Here is a 14,017-nt window from a genome sequence, read left to right on the forward strand (position 1 = left end):
ACTGCTGCTGTTTTGTTCCTTCAGTTTTTCTTTGTTTCTTATACTCCACAAATGAGTAAAATCATTTGATACTTGTCTTTCTCCGCCTGGATTATTTCACTGAGCATAATACCCTCTAGCTCCATCCATGTGGTTGCAAATGGTAGGATTTGTTTTCTTCTTATGGCTAAATAATATTCCATTGTGTATATGTACCACATCTTCTTTATCCATTCATCTACTGATGGACACTTAGGTTGCTTCCATTTCTTGGCTATTGTAAATAGTGCTGTGATAAACATAGGGGTGCATCTGTCTTTTTCAAACTGGGTTGCTGCATTCTTAGGGTAAATTCCTAGGAGTGGAATTCCTGGGTCAAATGGTATGCCTATTTTGAGCATTTTGAGGAACCTCCATACTGCTTTCCACAATGGTTGAACTAATTTACATTCCCACCAGCAGTGTAGGAGGGTTCCCCTTTCTCCACAACCTCGCCAACATTTGTTGTTGTTTGTCTTTTGGATGGTGGCCATCCTTACTGGTGTGAGGTGATATCTCATTGTGGTTTTGATTTGCATTTCTCTGATGACTAGCGATGTGGAGCATCTTTTCATGTGTCTGTTGGCCATCTGAATTTCTTCTTTGGAGAACTGTCTGTTCAGCTCCTCTGCCCATTTTTTAATTGGCTTATTTGCTTTTTGTTTGTTGAGGTGCATGAGCTCTTTATATATTTTGGATGTCAATCCTTTATCGGATCTGTCATTTATGAATGTATTCTCCCATACTGTAGGATACCTTTTTGTTCTATTGATGGTATCCTTTGCTGTACAGAAACTTTTCGGCTTGATATAGTCCCACTTGTTCATTTTTGCTTTTGTTTCTCTTGCCTGGGGAGATATGGTCATGAAGAAGTCACTCATGTTTATGTCCAAGAGATTTTTGCCTATTTTTTTTCTAACAGTTTTATGGTTTCATGACTTACATTCAGGTCTTTGATCCATTTTGAATTTACTTTTTTGTATGGGGTTAGAGAGTGATCCAGTTTCAGTCTCTTACATGTAGCTGTCCAGTTTTGCCAGCACCAACTGTTGAAGAGACTTTCATTTCCCCATTGTATGTCCATGGCCCCTTTATCATATATTAATTGACCGTATATGTTTGGGTTAATGTCTGGAGTCTCTATTCTGTTCCACTGGTCTGTGGCTCTGTTCTTGTGCCAGTACCAAATTGTCTTGATTACTGTGGCTTTGTAGTAGAGCTTGAAGTTGGGGAGTGAGATCCTCCCCACTTTATTCTTCCTTCTCAGGTTTGCTTTGGCTATTCGGGGTCTTTGTTGTTTCCATATGAATTTTTGAACTATTTGTTCCAGTTCATTGAAGAATGCTGCAGGTAATTTGATAGGGATTGCATCGAATCTGTATATTGCTTTGGGCAGGATGGCCATTTTGATGATATTAATTCTTCCTAGCCAAGAGCATGGGATGAGTTTCCATTTGTTAGTATCTTCTTTAATTTCTCTTGAGTGTCTTATAGTTTTCAGGGTATAGGTCTTTCACTTCCTTGGTTAGGTTTATTCCTAGATATTTTATTCTTTTTGATGCAATTGTGAATGGAATTGTTTTCCTAATTTCTCTTTCTATTAGTACATTGTTAGTGTATAGGAAAGCCACAGATTTCTGTGTATTAATTTTGTATCCTCCAACTTTGCTGAATTCCAATATTAGTTCTAGTAGTTTGGAGTGGAGTCTTTAGAGATTTTTATGTACAGTATCATGTCATCTGCAAATAGTGACAGTTTAATTTATTCTTTACCAGTCAGGATTCCTTGTATTTCTTTGTTTTGTCTAATTGCTGTGGCTAGGACCTCTGACACTGAAATTTTTTAATTAAAAAAACCTTCATCCTTCAAGATAAAATTTCCAGGTAAATTGTTACAAAGAGAAAATGAATGATGGAGGCTTCTATTGGGTGTTATCGACACCTTCACAGCATCTTGCCTTTTGTACACCCTGGGAAGGCGGTGAGGTTAGAAAAGGCTTAGGGCTCGGTCTCCTAAATGGTTGGTAGTCCAAGGTGCTTTGGATAAAATAACTCAGAGTCTTTTTCTTTATCATAAGAAGTCTTTCTGAGCCACATCACTATTCCTAAAATTCACTGTTCCTAAAATGCTGTTCATCATTATGCTGTGATTTCAGTGTCCCTCTGCCTCTAGTGTCACCACATTCTACCTGACCTAGCATAATTTTAGAGCATTTATTGAAAATCAAAATCCCCAACAAAACCCCATCTATGTAGACACAGCAGATTTATGGATTAAAAAATAGCCCCAGATTCCAGGGCTCCATCCTAACTCTGCAACTAACTTCCTGAGTGGGCTGGAACAAATCACTGATTGCTTTGCTCCGTAGTTTCTCTCTCCATGTATTCGGCCATCCTTCGGACAGATACTCATTAAGTGCTGAGACCCTGTGGATATAAAAGTAGTAGAACCTGGTTCCTTTGTCAAGATACCTGGAATTTAGGAGAAAAGGTAAACAAAAACCCAAGATTATAATCCAGTGTGGTATGATATTGGAAATGTGCACAGAGTGCTAAGGAAGCAAAGAGAAGGAACATCAATCACACTTGGGGGTGAGGAGAAGAGTTGGGGACCAATTCCAAGAGGAACTAAACTCCATGAAATGAGAGAGATCCATTACTTGATGTAGAAGAATAGTCCTGCATCTATATTCTTATGCTAATTGAAGAAATATCATTTGTGCTCCCCACATAATGCTATCCAGAGCTGCAAGAAAAAAGCAAAAGCTGCCTAATTTATCCGTGACTGCTTATACCCTAAAGAGTGGTCTAGGTCTTAAGATTCCTTCCTAATGTGCTCCAAGAAGAAAATACTGGTTTCTGGGGTCTTCCTGTCAATGCATTTACCTGTGGTCATTTGGAGGGTATCTGGCCTTTATGAAAGGCCATGGGCACCTCTGCAGCTCCTCCCTCTCAACAGCACCTTCTTCTCAACATTTCCTTGTAATAAACAGTATAGTCATTTTACTTGAGGTAGAATCATTCAAGCACAATAATATTTACAGAGAAGCAACCACCAAGCTTTGTCTCCACTGGTGAGTACTCTCCACCTACATTGCCCCAATGTTAGTTTTTCACTAAATACCTCTGTTTACCATTTCATTTTGAAACAATACCTCACTTTTCTACAAGTGATCTGTTCCAAATCTGAACTAATTATAGACACAGTCACAAATCTACAAAAAATTGTGTAAAAAAAAAATCTAAAGTAAATAATTTGTTTCTAGAGTACAGTGTCAGTTTCCTTCCTAATATCTACTTTTGCCTTTCTTCCCCCTAAGAGAATTGAATTTGGAAATGCTAATTAGTCCAAGTCAGTCATGAGGATTCTATCCCCCCTAGTCAGTGGTTGGTTTAAAAATGGCAATTCTGGGCTCTGAGGAGGAAGTCTGTTCAGGGGCCTGGGCAAAAGTGTCCTTCTCCCAAAAGAGACACAGAAGGAGATGTTCTCTCTCCTTCCTCGGAACATTATTGTGTTAGGATGTACCTCTGGAACCACTGCTGCCGTATTGCCACCAGCGGAGGATAAAGCCAAGTGTGGAAGAAGGCAAAGCCGGTAGACTTATCCAGGAGTAAAACAAGGCTGGAAATATCATGCCTGGACTCCATCCTCCTTGGAGCCTCTTTGCTCTATGAGACAATAAATTGCCTTGTTCAGGATTTTAAATTATTTTCAGCCCCAAACATCCTAACTAATAGCCAAGTATGCACTGAAATTTATGCACTCTGTCGCAGGAACATTATGTTAGGCATGTAGTTCTAGGAAACAGGCTTATCTGATTTCCCAATTCATGGCAGATTAAAAATCACACATTACAATTGGTGAAAGGGGCTGTTAGAGACAGGCAGCTGAACATGAAGGAAGAGACAAAGGCAGAAGCAGAAACTCAGGGTGTAGCACGTGGGATTATTTAATGTTGGGGCAAACAAGTTCTCTCTCCTCCATAGCTCTTGTGAGTATCAGAGTGCATCTCAATGACTAATCCGTAATGACGGCCATGTATCATGAAGGGAAGTTTGCTTTCTGTTTTAGTAGGGGGATGAAGCTGATTAATATTTAAAAATATTTCTTCATAAACAAGGAAAAGGTTAAATGATTAAACGGATAAGCTTATTTGAAAAGGCACACAGAACAAACTCATTCCCTAGCTATGCCGAACAAATGAATTCTGTATATACATGCAAATAGGCATGTTAGAAGTTAGCATCATCCAGAGAAATGGGAGGGGAAAAAAATGGTGCCATATTTTGACTGCCACACAGACTAGCTCATTTCTGCTTTGGTCCTCATGAGAAGCCTCAGAAGAGGAGAAGCAGAACTGGCCAACAAGGACGTGGTGCTGCTCTTCTGCAAGTTGCTTTATTTTGGTTCAATGCCTCAGCAAGCTTGGCTAAGCTGTTTCCTCAGAAGCCTGCCAGTAGGAAGTAAATAAGCTGCTTGACTTGCCTCTCACAGGGGGTTGAGCACTCATAATTAAAATGTAAATAATTCTCATGGCCAACAGCTTGTAGACAAAAATGACTGGAAAGAGAGTAGACATGAAAATTGCACCACATAAAACAGGTTCTAAGTCTTTGTCTACACAGACACTAAGTCCACTAGTTGATTTAATCACCTCGGTGAGAAATCACTCACAACCAGTCATTTGCAATCACGTACAGGAAGCCAGCTGGTTGTTGTACTGTTCTGACGCCAGGGACTGAAACTGAGGGTGGCTTGTTGCCCAAGTTCCTGGGACCTGACAACTCAGAACTCAAGTGTTAAGAAGAACTCAGGGCTTTTTTGCAATCGGCTGGTGTCTGTGGTTCCACACACCTCTTTCCTTGGGTTCAGAGAGCTGCTCCAAGCCCCACACCTGTCGTCTCTGCCCAGTCCTCCAGAAGCCTGCCCCTGTCCTGCTGAGGCTCAGGGGCAGAAGAAGAGCTCTCTGTACAGGCCCCCACCCCTCCATTTGGTTTTAAACAGCCTTTCATTTGAGGAGTGCCCTGAAGGAAATAAAACCTAAAAAAATGGTAGAAAACCTAATACTACCTTTCCTATCTAATGACTATTAAATGTGTGTGTGCCTTATACACAATAGGTACTCACAATTTTTTTTAAATGAATAATAAATGATTTATTAACCTGAGTACTGAATGAGAGAAACATTTAAAGAGTTAAATTAAGGATGAAATGTAGACTAGATTAATTTTTCCTCTTCATACTAGTGTATTGCTATCCACACTGAGATTGTTATTGGTAAGTTATTATTATTAGCCAACATTTTGGCATTGTGCTAAATGCTCTACATTCATTATTTCATTTCATTATCAGCAGCATGTACACAATGATTAAACCCATTTTACAGATGGAGAACATGAGGTTTGGAGATGTAAAGTAATTTGCCTGTGGATATAGACTGAGGAAATGGTTGGATAACCAGTCAAACACAGGTCTATTCCACTAAACACTATGTAGTTATTGAAAATAGTTGTACTGAAGTTTTCAAAGATTTTCCCTAGTTTTATAAATAAAGGGGACTTAAGAATCTCTCACTCACATTCAAATATGTTGTTTTGAGGGTGAGAAGAAGCTAGAATCTTGGCTACTACGTGGAAAATGGTGAGAAATTTTATATGCTTATGAAGTACCTCATATGTTTGTCACAACAGAGGAAAGAATGAGCCTTTATTGTAGAAGTACTTATTCAAGCAACTCTAATGAATGAAACTGAGTTTAGTCCAACGCTACTGTGCTCTCCACTTCCAGGTTCTAAATAAGTTGTAGTCTAGTTTTTTCATTTTCTTGAAATGCTTTCTTGACTTTTAAGGTTCGTTCAAAAATCTAATTTAAAGTTTTTTTGCACTCTACAATTATTCATGTTTTATACTCATTCATTCATATAGTTACTATTATTGTCTTCATTACGTTTAAACAATACCAATCGGCAGTGGAAGGTTATGAGACCAATGGCCTGTTTTCATAATCTTTTTGGAAGGTCCCTCTTTCCTTCTTGATTTCCTGGTTTGGGTAAACCAGATCTATAGCGTTTCACTTTGGTGATGTCAAAGTGGGTCTTACCTGCACTGCCTTTGGGATATACTAGCTAGTTCAGGCACCCATATTTTAGAGTACCAGTTTTCAAATATTACTTCATATGTAATATATATATATAAATTAATATTTAATTTATATATTATGCATTTCATAATATATATTTAAATTATTTATATATGTTATATATATATATGTTGTATTAAAACATACATATGTTTAAAAATACATGCTTGCTGTTCCAGCAATATATACTCACTGAAAAAAGTGTTAAATAATAACAAACATATGGAGTGGAAGTGAAAAATTTCATAAATTTTGCTGCCTAAGTTCATAATTTTTTTAGTTTAGTGTTTCACCTTCCATATTCTGCAGTTGACTATTTTGTGAAAATTTCCAGCTCTGTTGCTCTCCTCTGCCTTGGGACTCTCTCTTTCCTTCCTTTTCTATTGGCCCTGTTCTGCTCAGTTTGATTGCAGTCCCAGGAGTGTCTCCTCTGGGTGGGGCGCCGCCCCGGAAGGGAGCACTGTTTGCAGAACTCCTTGTCTCACCTCCTTCAGACATCCAGGTGCTTCTCCTGTGCATCCAGCTGCATAGACATCCTTTTGCCATCACTTGCTTTGATTTTGTGGTCTGTGGGCATACCTTGCGCCTAGTTTAGTTGTATACATTGCTCCTGGGTTTTTGGTGTTCCTATTTGGTTGCTCTGTCTGCTTTCATGTAGAAAGCTTTAAAAGCCATGTCACTGTTCATCCCATCTTTCCAGAATCTCCCTCTACGCAGAGTCTCTCTATTCTGAATAACGAGTTAAAGGTAGCTATAGAACAAGATCAATGCCATCCTTAATTGGCCCCAGACTAAGAAATAATGCTGTACTTATGATATGTTTGTCAATCCTGACTGCATTTCAGCAGCACCTTGGTTTCTGTAAAAAGGTTAGACCAGGGTCCCAGCCCCCAGAGACTAATTTAATTGGTCTGGAGTTGTGTGTGCTCCTTAGGTGGTTTCAGTGTATAGCTAAAGTTATCAACCAGTAATAATTAGAAAAAAATGTTAAGCATTTTAAAGTCCTTAGCAATCTACTGAGACTAAACCGGTTACTCTCTGCTCAATCTGCATGTGAGGGTAGTTCCTCCCCCCATTCTTACCCCATGTGGCCCAGGTGAGACTGACCCATTCCCCAGCAACTGGAGTAGTCAGATTATCTAGCTCTGGCCAATCTGGGTGCTTCTGTCCTGTTCAGGGATAGACAGTTGACCCAAGCTGAGCCAATGAAAACTTCCCTCATGCTATTTGCTAGAGTTATTATTTCTCTTTTCACAGGAATTGTGACCAGCAAGATCAATGTTCACCTTGAGCTTGTTTTGTCATCTTTGCTCAAAAATGAGGAAAATCTGCCTGAGAATGAAGCATAGAGGGGGAAGCATTGTTGAGATGGAAAGAGAAAATACCAGGTAACACTGTTGTTGGGGTCTTTAGGGTCCAAAACATAATACTCCTTTTTGCCTAAATCCAGAAGAAATTAAGAGGTAAATGGAGAGGTTGGGTGAATGGAGATGAAATGGTTTTATTACTGTGAAGCTGACTGAGCTCATGGCTTTGGATTGCTGCCCAAAACACTCTCTAACACTCTTCTCATTAGTTAGTCTAATTTACAGCCAGGTGCTGGCATGGCTGGAATCTTTAGACTTTGTTCTCCCTGGCAGACTGCTTAGCACAAGGTGGGAGTGAAGAATGGAAGACAGATGAGCTGATCAGGCAAAATAAAGGGCACTGGAAGACCTGAACTCTGTCCACATGCCAGATCCTTTTCTCAGTTCCCCAGGCCATGGCTCATGGTTTGGTGACCTGAGTTTTCTGCTGGATTTTAGCCTTCACTTGTCCCCTCTGTACCAGTGTACCTGCAGACCCAGATCACAGATCCTCTTGGGAGAAATAAATAAGGAGCCTGACGGTGCTGGGGTTCTCATGCTTGCTCATACTGAGAGATTATAATTATTTGAGCCCCTGGCTGCATATGAAGCTACTTGCACTCCTGACTTCGACTTTCCCAACTGTGATCAAATAAACTCTCTTTCTTTGTACAAGCCAATTTGACATAGGTTTTTGTCATTCATAAACCCGAATTTCTGACTAATATATTAGCTAATTTTGTTATATTTAGTAAAATTAATTTCAAGAAACATGTATTGAGTGGCTATAGGGAAAGCCCATCTTTTCTAGTGCTGTAAATGGGCCTCTTTCAGTGCACATTTGGCTTATCATTGGACTGAGGTAGGCCTGCCCTTTTGGAATCTTCATAATGTGGCTTAGCTACAGGCTCTCCACCTTTCTATCACAGCTCTTTCCCCCTTTCCCGTCTGGTCTGGAGTGGCAACGGTTTCACTATTACTGGCCCTAGCATACTGCACCATCCCTTGTAGCCCCACTATCTGATCACAGCTTTGGCAAACAGTCCTTTAGTAGACTTTCCTTGAGTTATTCTACTTGTTCTTTGACTATAGCACCTTTTCCCATTGGCTTCCTAATGACAGCAGATCAGTCACTATGTTACTTTGACACAGGCATACCTCCACTAGCACTAAAATGTTCTCAAGAGAGCTGACAAAGTCACTTTTAAATATTTCTACTATACAAAGGTCAAGATCTTTGAATATTTTGGCCAAGAAGAAATTTTTACCCAACCCCAAGTACAATGTTTGGTTATACATGTTAAGAGAAATCAATTTTTCAAAAGTTGATTTTTTTTCCTGATCAGATTAACAAGAACAATAAAAGATAGCAACATCTAGGTAGGAAGAAGTGCTTTCTCATTTCAGAATTCTCCAAGTGGTGAGAAGACATTAAACAATTGTACTATCATTATGCTGTATACCTTAAACTTACACAGTGCTCTATGTTAGTTATATCTCAATAAAAATGGAAAAGATACTTAGTCAATTTAAATTGTAAATATCATTTTAAAGTATCATATTAAAAAGGAGCTTGAGTGAAGGGGTATGTGGGGGGGACTTGGTGAAGGGGGGAGCCTAGTAAACATAATGTTCTTCATGTAATTGTAGATTAATGATACCAAAATAAAAAAATAAAAAGGAGCTTGAGACTAAAGTGGCTCTTTTGGGGAGGGGATTAATGTGCTTTTGTGTACTATTCTCAGAGAAATGTAATATTTTCTACTTTTCCCTCCTTTTTGTCTTTAACTAAGGGAGAAAGAATCTAAATTTTTATTTCTAATCTCCATTTTTTCCTCATTACCTAGCTACTAACTTCACTTGATATTAAAAGAGCACTGTATATAATTAAAGTCACTTTTTGGAGGGTATTTTAGATGGCACAAGGTTCTTTCAGCTGCACAGTATAAAGGAGTCAATAGCTTCCACAACATTCCACAATAACCAGTGAGAAAACGTAATGGAAAAAGAGGCATCTCAGGCACAGTAGTATGAAAGGGCATAAAATATTTATGAGCAACCTGAACAAGAAATGTGCATGACCTATATGAAGACAATTATATGACTTCATTGAGTGTATAGAGATGATGAATAATAATAATGAAAGTCAGCACTTCTGTGTTCTTTCTGCTAGGCACTGTGCCTTGCCTCTCCCTGTTTGCCTCCTTATCTATAAGGCAGATAAGCATTGCAATAGCCAGCACACAGCTCTTGAGCCTGACTCAGTTTACTTCTCTCTGTTTCAGTTTCTCTATCTATAAAATCAGCACAGGGCAATTCATACCTCAGGGGATTGTTGTAAGATTTAACTGAGTCACTATGAATAAAATGCTGGAAATACTCCCTGGCAAGAAGCAAGTCCTTGCTATATATTAGTTTTTCTCACCACTTCTTACAAAAATCTCACTGCACAGGCACCACGATCATAATCATGTTACAGAAGAACAAACCGGTATCAGAGAGGCTAGTGGCTTCCTTCATGTCACCCAGCCAAATAAGTGACTGGGATTCCTATGCTGCCCTCAAGAGCTAAGACTAAATTTATTACATGTTTGTATTTCTAGGTAAGAAGGCAATGGCACTTGTTCTGACACTTTGTAATTCTAGAGTTCATCTGGAAGAATTAACAGGTAAGGTATTTTAAAAATCAAGAAATAATGGGAAAGAAGTCATATATGATTGCATCAAAATGTAAACATTTCTGTATTAGAAGATAATTAAGGTGATGGAAATGTTCTCTATTTTGATTGCAGTGGTGGTTACATGACTATAATCCTAGCCAAAATTCTTAAAAATTTACACTTAAAGGGGGGAATTTTATGTATGAAAATTATCCTACAATAAAACCTGGGGGAAAAAAAGAAGATAACTAAAATTTAAAAGGCAAGCAACCAAGTAGGGGGGAATTTTACCCAAGTATGACAAAGAGTTAATGTTTGCTATTGCAGCAGCCAAGGCTAGGCAATTATATAACGCATGACCCGGCAAGTCCAGTCCTGGACATACACTTAGAAATAGGTGCTTATGTCTGCCAAAAGATATGTAAAGAATTTTCACAGAAGTTGTATTCATAATAGCTCCAAATTGCAAACAACCCAAATTTCCATCAACTATAGAATGAGTAAATAAAAGATGACATATCCATAAATGGAAAACAACACAGTAATGAAAAAGAATAAATGATATATGCAGCATGGATGAATGTTCCAAACATGATGATAAATGAAAGAAGACCAACACAAAAGAGTATATACTGGATGTTTTCATTTATAAAATGTATTTAACAGGTTAAACTTATCTAGGAAGTTAGAATTAGAATGGTGACTATTTGGGAGTGTTGACTGCTGACAGGGAGGAGATACTGGGGAGCCTCTGGATGCTGGCAATGTTCTGTATCTTGATCTAGGTGGGTGGTCACATGGGTGTGCGCATATGTAAGGACTCGTTGAGCTGTCCATTTAAGATTTATCTTCCTGTATGTAAACTACACCTCAAAAAAAAAACCCCACAAAATCAAAATTAATAACATGGGCAAAGAACTTGAGATAACAAAAGAAGAAATCAACTGACTTAACTATTATGGATACATAGATGCACACTCCATATCAATAATCAGATAAATGCAAATAAAAAGTTATTTTTACATTATTGTACCCATAGGTGAGCACAAGGAGGACATTATGAGAAAGACCATGAGATGAAGATTTATGGACAAATGATTATCAAGGAAGTTCTTAGGTAAGAAACGCTGAGGGAGTAGGGGAAGTGGAAGAAGCTGAGCGAAGGTGTCATTAGAGGCGAGGTCTCATTCTCAGACTAATCCCACGGGTGCCCTGGAGTATAAGTGACACTGCAGAGTTCATTCTGCATCAAGGCAAATGATCTGGGCTTTCACACTCCTCTATCGGTCAGGGGCTGGCCACCTGCTGCCCTGGGTGGGACATCAGTGCCCCCACCCCCTTTCTGGCTTTCAGTGCAACCTGCCTAAGGGGCTCCTGTAGCCCTGGGGTCTTTCTCTGAAGAAAAGTGCCAGTGAGTTATGTTAGACCTATGTGTGCAGAAGCTGGGGGATGGGCACACAGAAACAGTAAAGCTGGAGCACGAATGGTGTCTGCAACAATTGTGCTGATCCTGGATCAGAGCGTTAGTCTGAGGCATCACGTTGCATGAGACAGAAATGACCAATTCTGAACAGTTGAGTGGAGAAATAAAGCCAGGAACAAATGAATGGTCTTTCCCCAAACCACTCTGTCTTTCTGATAACCTCCCACACCTTTTATATAAAATAGGTACTTTGTAGCCAAGTTAAGCAAAAGGGAGATATAGTAGATTTATAGGCAAAAAGTGAGGAATTGATTTGTTCAGAAAACAGTCTTACTCAAATCTAAGATGTTTGATGAGTCATGTATGAGCCATAAGAAGCACTGGGTTGTAAAATGGTGTTTGCTCTCTCTGGCAGGTCTGTTTGGTCACCCTCAGTTCTTGTTCTGTCTGGCACAGTCATAATACATCCCTCCTTTGAGTGCTTTGCAGTTTATTATATTTGTCCTTAGTGACATCCTGTGAGGTGGCAGGGCCTGCCAGTTGTTTTCCAGATGAGGAAAGTGAGGCCAGATAGGTTAAATCCTTGCTTTTCAAACCTAACAGTCCCTCATAACCACTTATGGGCATTTTGTAAAGTACTGTTTGCTGTGCCTGGGGGTGGGGAACAATCCCTGTTTTTTAAAAAGCTCCCAAGGTGATCCTGAAGTACAGCCAGATTTGGGAACACAGGGATTAAGTGATCTTCCCAGGGTCTTCAGGAAAGAAGGAAACACACCCAGGCCACTACTTAATTTTTTAAATTTATCCACTCATTTATTTATTGAGCATTTACTTTGTAACAAGGATTCTGCTAAATACTGGAAATACAACAGAGAAAAGACAATCATAATCCCCTTGGCTTCATAAAAAATAATGGTCTGGGGAAGGGAACAGGGGAAAAGGAGGAACAGAGTTTTGCATCACACAGTTCCTAGGGCACCATTCTCTCTTGTTGGGCAGACAAAGCCTGCAGTGAACTAGGGAATGAGACAGACATTGAATTAATCATTCCAAATGTGATAAACCTTATAAAACTAGAGCTGGAAGTCCTATCAGTCATCTTCACATACAGGAGAGTCGCTAGCCATTTTGAGCCACTGGCACTATCTTACAAACACAATCAAAACTGCCAACTTGTTGTATATAGCAAGTGCTCTCTTTTATTAAAACATTACATAACCCATGGGTTGGTTGCTGCACAGAGGTTTTGAAAATCTCAAATTCCATGAACCAGATTAAACTCCCTAATGTGGAACTTCTTTTATAGTTGTCTAAGACAAAGACAATCCTGCAGAGAAGTTGCCTAGAGTTCAAACAGATATACGATTCAACCTTTATTTCCATCTTTTTCTAATGATTCAGTAGAGGACTGGAGGAAGTTATTTATTTTTAGAGATAGTGCAGGCAGACTATGATTTTAAGGTTTTAAGGCCTTCTGACAAGTGTTCTCCCAAAGCAAGTGTGAGCTAGCACATGGTGGGGGCACTGGGACTTGCCCTTGCCATGGGGCTTAGAGGGCATCAGTGTCCCTGGAATAGGGCAGCTCCATGGAGAGTCCAGGGAAGGGATGCAGGGCCCCCAGTTACAGTGTGCTTTCCTCTACACAGCAGCTGCCAGCATATACACCATTTGTTCCATAAAGTTGGGATCTCTTTGTGTTTAAAAATATAATCTATTAATTCAAAGTATCCTTAAAATATTTATAGCGAGCCCCAAGATAATTCTAAAGAATGATTTAGTCTTCCTAACACTATTCTTATAGATTCTTGCATCTAATTTACCAAGTCACACAGTCTTCATCTTTTTCATGTTGTTTGAGTTCATCAAAATCCTCATGAAAATCATGTAAATTTCTTTAAATTCTTCTTTAGTTTTATGTATGATCTCATACATTTTTTTGAGCAGGGGTGTGGGGACGTGGCACTATAGGAGTTGGTTAAGATTCAGTTTTAAAGTGTTTCCCTGAAGACAGTGTAATGTCAACAAAGCAAGTCTTTAAACTGAGTAGGTGCTGACTGTGGATAAAGTGTATGCCAAGTTGTTAACACAGTGAGTCATTAAGCAAAGTGACTACTAAACTCAATAAAGCAAGATTTGCCCAGGATAAGCTACCCTGGGATAATATGAAGTTGACTACATTAGGCAAACTTTCAACTAGGGAAAAGGTAGAGGTCAAAAGATAACTCAGCATTAACCAACCTTTCAGAGTTGGAGAACTGGAAGGAACCTTAACAGACCCCTGCGTCCAAGCCCTCCCTGCTCTTACGCACGATGAATTGACCTTCCTCTGCTATATGCCTATCCATTCTAGTTTTCAAATTTAATTAGAATAGACATGGCACTTATTTTTTAAAGCAGCTTATGCTAGTGTATTTCTAAATGGCTCTTCCTT

General features: G+C 39.2%; 1 long non-coding RNA gene across 1 annotated transcript in view; it reads right to left on the bottom strand.

Annotated features, from left to right (window-relative positions):
- Positions 1 to 1,038: 1,038 nt before the first annotated feature.
- The window catches only part of LOC130684072 (uncharacterized), a 33,803-nt gene continuing 20,824 nt past the window's right edge, over positions 1,039 to 14,017 (bottom strand). Inside the window, exon 3 of the long non-coding RNA XR_008998216.1 lies at positions 1,039 to 2,490. This is a non-coding gene — a long non-coding RNA (uncharacterized LOC130684072). The remainder of the gene's footprint in view (positions 2,491 to 14,017) is intronic.

Source organism: Manis pentadactyla, chromosome 6, assembly GCF_030020395.1.
Source record: "Manis pentadactyla isolate mManPen7 chromosome 6, mManPen7.hap1, whole genome shotgun sequence".
Lineage (NCBI taxonomy): Eukaryota > Metazoa > Chordata > Mammalia > Pholidota > Manidae > Manis > Manis pentadactyla.